This window comes from Carica papaya, chromosome 6 (genome assembly GCF_054855325.1).
Source record: "Carica papaya isolate Zhongbai chromosome 6, ASM5485532v1, whole genome shotgun sequence".
NCBI lineage: Eukaryota > Viridiplantae > Streptophyta > Magnoliopsida > Brassicales > Caricaceae > Carica > Carica papaya.
The window spans coordinates 37,423,907-37,432,500 of record NC_142314.1 but is presented as its reverse complement, the minus strand read 5'-3'; positions in this window follow the sequence as shown (position 1 = coordinate 37,432,500).

Below are 8,594 nucleotides of genomic sequence, written 5' to 3'. Positions count from 1 at the left end.
ATATATAATGATTAATTAAATATTAATTTCATTATGTAACATATCAAATTTTTTTTTATAAAGACCCACTTCACAGCCCATAATTTTGTCTATTTATATTTATTGCCCGATTGATATATAATCATATTGATATTTTTTTTTCAATATATTTCCCCCTTTTTCTTCCTCGCAATAAATTTTGTTTAATTTACGTAATATAAATATTTAGTAATTATATATTCGGTACGTTCAGAAAAAAATTATAGATTAAAGTTTGATTGTATCGTCATTTACACGTAATTTTATGTGAAAATTGTTATTAATACCGTGAATTCGAGTTAAATTTTATCTATTAATTTATTTATTTAAAAATTATTTATGTCGATAAAGAAATCAGTGTGCGGACTATCTGACAAACCAAACTTTTTGTCCGGCTCCCTGGATTGCATTATCCGGACCAATGCTACGCGCGTCTGGGATAGAATGGGATATTCAGAAAGTTGATTATTATGAGTGTTACGATGAATTTGATCGGGAAGTCCGATGGAAAAAAAAGAATGAGATTTATTAGCTCGTTATTTAGTGCGAATCAGTAAAATGACAGAATCCGTAAAAATTATTCAACAGGTTCTGGAAGGAATTCCAGGAGACCCTTATGAGAATTTAGAAATCCGATATTTTGGTAGAAAAAAAAGATCAAGAATGAAATGCATCATTACCTACAACAACCTCCTACGAGAATCTGAACATCATCAGAGAAGATCTCATCGGGTCTCTTGAATTATAATGTGTAATATTTATACATTTTTTATTTTCAGATTATTGTATCTGTCGTTTCTTTTATATTAAAAAATTTTATTTTTGTTACGTTATTATTAATGTTCGTGTATTTTTAATTAATAAATATAAAATTTTTTATTAAAAAATATAGGATATTAATTACTATAATTACATGAAAATTTGTTGATTAATTAATAAGATTTGAAAATAATAAATGCATACATATCATAAATACCAAAATCCAATAATTATTGGATCTCATGTTATATATATATATAATAGTCATTAATGATATATTACATTGTATTTATCATTATATTTTTTTAAAATTTCGAATATACATTATTTCTTAATTAAAAATACATAATAAAAGTATGCTAAATAAATCAATGTGATTAAAAAACTAATTTCGAATATATAAATTATTTTTTCTCATCACTTTATGAAAAAATAATTAATTAATAATTAATCAAATGCACTACGTATATTTGGGTGTATGTATATATATATGTATGTATATATATATGTGTGTGTGTGTGTACATACGACGGTTCATATATATATATACATTGTGTGTGAACAATGTGTCACGTACGTACCTTTACACCTAATACGTAATTTTTTTATAAAAAAAAAACATCAAATTTTTATAAAAAGAAAAAGAAAAAGCATATGTATATGTGTATATATATATATGTATATATATATATATATAAACATATATAACGCGTAATTATGGAAGAAAATAAACAATGAAAAATAAAGACTAATATAAAATTGTAAGTGTCGGAAAGTACTACACACAAAATTATAATATATCACTACTTAGCTTTCCATTTTGGATCTTCTGAATATTTCTTGATGACGATATAGCAAACATATACATATATATATATATATACATATACACACACACACACGACAATATTTGCAGATGAAAATTAATAATATGTACATATGTTTAATATATTTATTTATTTATAAGATATTATAAAAAAATACACATTAATTTATCACCTAAAATGAAATTTCGACCGCTCATATTTTATTAAATATTTATATGAGTAATTTTTTTAAAAAATATAATAAAGTATATATAAATTTTTATATTAGACACAGAGTTGAAATATAAATTTTAATTATAAATTGGATTAATTTCTTTCACTTTAAAATTAAATTAAATTTTGATTTTAAATATTTAAAATATATTAATTTATTACGTATAACCAATGTCAAATTTAATATTAAGTAAATTAATGCAAATAAAAAATGAAATACATAATTATTATTTGTATTAATTAATTGATTAATTAATATTTAATCCCTTAAATACTAATTAATCAATTAGTTAATATAGATTATAGGTGTCTAAGCCCTAGCGATCAGATCAGACGGAACGCGGTCACTTAACAGAGTTACAACTGTCAAGTTCGGATCTCAATATAAAAAAAAAATACACAAGTACTTCGGACCGTACAAGATAGCATCGGTCCGATGACGCCACGTGTCTTTCTCGCCTTCCGACACGTGGTGATTCCCGGTACGACGTTTAGTCAACAGACGGTATCTCCTTGACGGCGGACGAGTTAAAGAATCTTTTAGGATCGCATTTGATTTTATCACTTAATTGTTATTATTATTATTATTTTATATTTTTTTAATTTAAAATTTTAATTTTATTATTTTGTAAGTATATAATATATTGTTAGTGAATTCATAATTTTAAAATTAATAAAATTAAAAAATTTATTTATTAATACATCAACGAGACTGTAATAATTAAATTAAATTAAGTTTATACGATCTTATTATTTATATTTAATAAAAAAATTAGAGTACCGAAGAAAACGCAAGGTAACATATTTTTATTATTTGGGTTGAAAAAAAAAGTAGATATATAAATATATGTATGTATGTATATATTAAGTTATAGGAGTATCAAATTTTTATATAATGTTACCTCAAGATGATACACAATCGATTGCAAATCTAGATGGATGGATTACAAAATCAAGAAGGAAAGTTGGCAAGCACTATTAATTAATATTTAATTTTAAACAAAGAATTCTTAATTAATAATTAAAATATTTAATTAACCATTAAGCAATCTTCATTATCTTAATTTTAAATTATGCTAATCAAGATTAGATCACTATTATCTTGAATAAGACTAATTACACCACCAAGTTACAAATTCTTTTACGTAGAGGATATATAAATACATAGGTACGTGTGCGTGCGTGCGTGTGTATCTATATATATATATATATGTATGTATCTATTTTGACATCATAAATGAATTTTTTATATAAATTAATAGAATAATAATAAGTAAAATTATTTATAGAAAATGTAAATTAAAATTTTAGTTTTAAGAAATACGTGATATTTTATGTGCATGTATAAACAGGGATAGCGTAACCACCAGAGGACAGCTGGATGGCACGCGAGCGAATTAAAAAGTGCCAGCTAGGCGGCGCGGCTTTTACTGTGATTTGCGAAAAAGTCACCGGCAGTGCAGCGGAAGAAAAATCTAAAGCGAGGAAGAAACGCGGTTAACTCGAAGTTGCGACAGAGCAGGAGTAGCACCGACGGGAGAAGTGGGCTCGACTAGTGTATCACTACGGTGCACCGTAACACTCCCGAAAAGTCAACGGCCGTTTCGTTGACATCCGCTTTTTGACCCATCGTCGTCTCCGCTCCCCTGTGCTCTGTCCCTTTCTAACTATATATATATACACACACACACACCCGATAATATAATATTAATTACGTACGATATATATATATGTGTGTGTGTGTATGTATATGTATATGACAGGGTGGTGAGGAATTAAAGTGTTTTGCTTTGTAGCAGGCATTAGTCAAAGCTTCATGTCTCACCGTTTTTCTTCGGTCTTCACTCAATTCACCTACCACCGTCCACCTGCACCCCCACACATGCATGTGTGTGTGTATATATATATATATACATACATACATACATACATATAACTCTTTGCAGTATCCCTTCATAGTCATAATTAACCTCACACGTTTCTTATCCCCACACACACGTACGTACGTATACGTATAGATACACATACACGTATACATACAGAGACACAGTGACGGAGCCAAAAAATTAATGCAGAAAAAAATGACTGTTATTATTTTTATAAAATATATATGTTATTATTTTTTTTCTTACGTTAATTAAAATTATAATTAAATTTAAATTTTAAAATATTAAAATAATTATTTTTTTAAAAAAATATTTAAGAACGTTAGTAATTAAAAATAATTATTTTTTTGAATCCCGTTTTTTCTTTTAATTAAAATACTAATTTTTTAGTTATTGAAATTAAGAAATGAAATAATTTATTAAATATATTAAATACTGACTCAGTTCGGTCAAACGCAGAAAAAAAAAAAAAAGAAGAATCTGGGTGGGGGCCATCTGATGGTGATATGCGGGTGATGTAATCTGACGGCCCAGGAAACGAGAAAAGGTCATCGGACTTAAATGGCTAAGATGGTCCCACATCAGCGTCGCGCAACGAACATCACGTTATCTCGACCGTCCATTGCAGGGAGGATAACAGCGTAGTGGGGCCCACGCGACATTGACCGCGAACTTTCAAATTAAACAGCTCAGCCGGTGGGGACGGTTGAGTGAGCCCCACTGGAAAGAAGAGGATTGGAACAACTTTAAGCAGAACAGAACAAAACGTAACGGAACGGAACGGAACATAATTTTACGTGTTCCTGTGTAGCGTCGGTTCATTGACCATTATCAACATTCCCCAATCTACACCGTATATTTTATCCATCCGTACACTAGTACGATGATCTAGCGGTCAAACTTTTTACTTTTTAATTTAAAATTTATAAAATATAAATATATTATAAATTAATAATAATTAATTTAATAAAGTTATAAATTAATTCATTAATATATTAATAGAACTATAGTATATAAATTAAATTTTATTAATTTTTATAATTACAAACGTATTATATATGAATTTTCTCACTTACTTCAAGATATATATATATATATATAAAATCTAAAATATTTTTATGTGGGTTAAAATTATATCTTTCGGTATATATAAATTACGTAATTATTTAAATACTTATATTATTGATCACGATTTAATTCAATTTATTCAGTATATTTTTATTAATACAACTAATAATTTAATAAAAAATCGTTAGTTGTACTTGATAACTACAGTCCCGTCAATACATTAGTAAATTAAGTTATAAATTATATTTAACTTAACTTGATAACTGTAATCTCACTAAAACGTTAGTGAATTAAATTACGAATTATATCAAATTAAATATTATAAATCGTTCGACAGCGAACTTCATATATTGTTAAGTAAAATTTAAACTCGGTTAAAATAAAATTCAATATATTACCATACAAGATTTTAACATTCGAGTAGAATAGTAACTACAATAAGAACTTGTCAAGCAAGGAAATGGATATTGAAGTGATGTTTGGTACTTTTCCTACTTGTCAAACAAGATTCTATAAGTCAACCGTCAATATAAGATCAAAAAAGAATTCATTTCTTACTTGGTAAAAGATTTACAAATCAACCCAACTATATATATATATATATATACATACACATATATGTGTATATATACATATATAAGAATTTGTCAAAGCATGTGTTTTTCCTTTGTTTATTTTTTTAAAAAATATCTACTTTTTATATATTAATTGAAAAGACCATTTTCAATATTCAAAAATTTACTCGTTAATCAAATTACGCGTACATTCATTATTATTATTATCATTTAAATGTTTTTGTTATACTGACTATCTGATTATAATACAATATAAATGATATTTAAATAAAAATATATATATTAAATTCAAACCCATAATATTTTATAAAAAAAAAGAGGTATATCAACATTAATAAATAATTACAAATTTTAAAATAAATTTATATTATTGAATTTATAATTCGAGTTGAAATTTTATCCTTAATATCTCAAAACAAAACTTATAACATTGATATATGTATATATGTATGTATATATATTTACATATTCAAAAATCATCCAACCGCATATATATATATATATGTGGTCACATAAGATGAAAGATAATCAAAATATGTAAGTAATCTTAAAATTCAGTGTATGTAAAGGAAATTAATAACTAATATTAATGCTTAATAAGATGTGATTACCAATTAACCCTAATTTTGACCAACCATAACAACGCGGTTATGGTTTAATTAAGTAGGGTTTTAACCTATTTTAACATTATCACCATAGCTAGTTGGTTATATGTATAGTTGTATGTATATATATATATATATATGTATCTATGCAAACTACACCTAATAAGGTCTACGAATACATAGATATACATATATTAATTTATTCTAGGGTTAATTGTTTGCTTGTAATGAAAAGCAATTAATGCAATTAATTAAGACCATGCAAATTGCCATGCAAATTCATGCTGGTCCCTTTTACAAGTTGTGTTGACTTCTATTGTAAGTATTGATTTTAAGATAAATATTACAGGGTCTTGACATTTACATATATATATATATGTATATATATAGTGGAAGAATATCTAAATATCAAGATTGCCCAAATTGCAAGTGAATTATAAATTTTAATTTAAATTGACTTCAACTTCTAACCCAAAAAATTGGGATTGACTTTTAATTTTAATTGTGGGGGGAAACAAAAAAGTCAATATGGAAATACCCAATAAATTTCCTTAATTAGTCAATCTAATGTGAATTTATAATTAATAAAATTACATATTCAAATGAAACAGAAACACATGTTAAGTGGGTTATTAATTACCAATTGAATTATTAATTAATTAATTAATTAAGCACATGGTATAATTAATTTCATTATAGTGGTCCTTTAAAATGTGTATTTCTAAATTATAATTTATATATATATATATATAAACACAATCATGCATGCCCATATGAACAAATTAGACAAAGCATAAACATGTTTAGTGATAATTAGTGAATAAACCCTAACAAATTAGGGTTTAAGCATTTGTTTAAAGGAACCCAATCAAATAAATCAATGATAGAGTAGTCCTCTTACATACATATATATATATATATATATATATAGATTCATTATTCTTTATATTTCAAATATATTTTTACTTCTTAAAAAATAATAAAATATCATATTTTTTTTATAAATTAATTATAATACTTGTGATATTTTTTATTAATCAACTTTTTTTTTTATTTAAAAAAAAGATAATCAATAGAGAGATGTTCATAGACCATCACATGATTTTTGAGTTATGCCCTACTTGATGCATCACCATCCCATGTCTCACCCCTCCCCTCCATGCATATATAATTATATGTATATATATATATATATATATATATATATATATATATAGTTATAGTCATTTTCAATCAATTAAGATTAAAAAATTTTTGAGGGTTTGGTGAGAAATCAGATTGGCAGTTAAAATGTCTGCCTAAAATGATATTGAAGCTTACAAGATGGAATCACTTACACACCATACCTACTGACCAACCTGGCATCTTCAATAAAAATCACACTATGACTTTCTATCCAAATACCACCAAGCATCCCCCCATCAAATGGATAGCATTCTTCTATACACACATGATATAGATATATGTATGTCATGTATAGATAGATATAACTAACATTACATTCTTCTTCAGATAGTATAAACGGTTTCTTTCCTATATTTTGCAAAATAGGGTTTATGGGTTACATGTATAAGAAGCAAAAAAATCAACCAAAAGATTGAACTTTCAAAATATTTGTATGTATAGATGATGGGTATGAGTTTTGAATTTCGGCCACACACATGGGTGTGTGTATGTGTTACATATAATACACATACATAGAATACAAAATCCAAAAGATAAAACTCTTTTTTTCTTTCAAAAAAGGCATAATAATGACAGGATGTCTTCTTGGATTCCTCAACTTCTTCGTATAAAGAGAGGTACAGTTTCATGTACTCAAATCACAAGACCAGTTGAATTTGACTGTCTGACTCATTTAACTATTCAATGGTTTACAAAAAAAGTGCAGGCCATATGATGGTACCACGGAAAATCAGATCTAAGCATGGATTTCTATAACTAACAGTAATAGCTACATTAAATATAATGGTTAATTACAACATGAAGGGGGGCATGCAGCACATGGAAATTATAAAGAAAAAAAAAACAACAATGGTGAAGACAAAGTCACAAGACTATATAATAAAATATCCAGCACATAAATCAGAGCATTAGCTGGACTCACTCCCTGTATACAACATCTCAATAAATGTATAGGGCTCTGTATTTATAGAAAATAATGCCAGGCATCCAACATGCCTCGCACCCACCTCCCAACAAATTATTTTCTTGGCTAAGCTTTCACCCTTATGCTTGCTTAGTTATTTAACCCTAAAATTCTAATTAGTTCGATACTGTCGGATTTGACTTTCTAATAAGATTAAAGAGTAGTAGCAACGAAACAAATCTAAGACTCCACTTGGCTTTGGTAGAGGAGAATGAGGTAAGGGAATTGAATGGGGGTGAGAGTAAAGTGTTAAATCTACCTCACTGAATGATTTTTTCATCTCCATCAAAATTTTCTCAACTAATATTCTATGCATTTATTGCGGAAACAATTGGATCAACATTCTCACTTATCTCATCCACTTGATTGATCCAATTAGGGTGAATCGAATATCGAACCGGACTAAGCCTAAGCTGGAAATGAAATTATGCTTCCCTGTTTACCACGTGCACAGTAAAGGACAGTTATAATGCTATTATAAGTACTCGAGTATA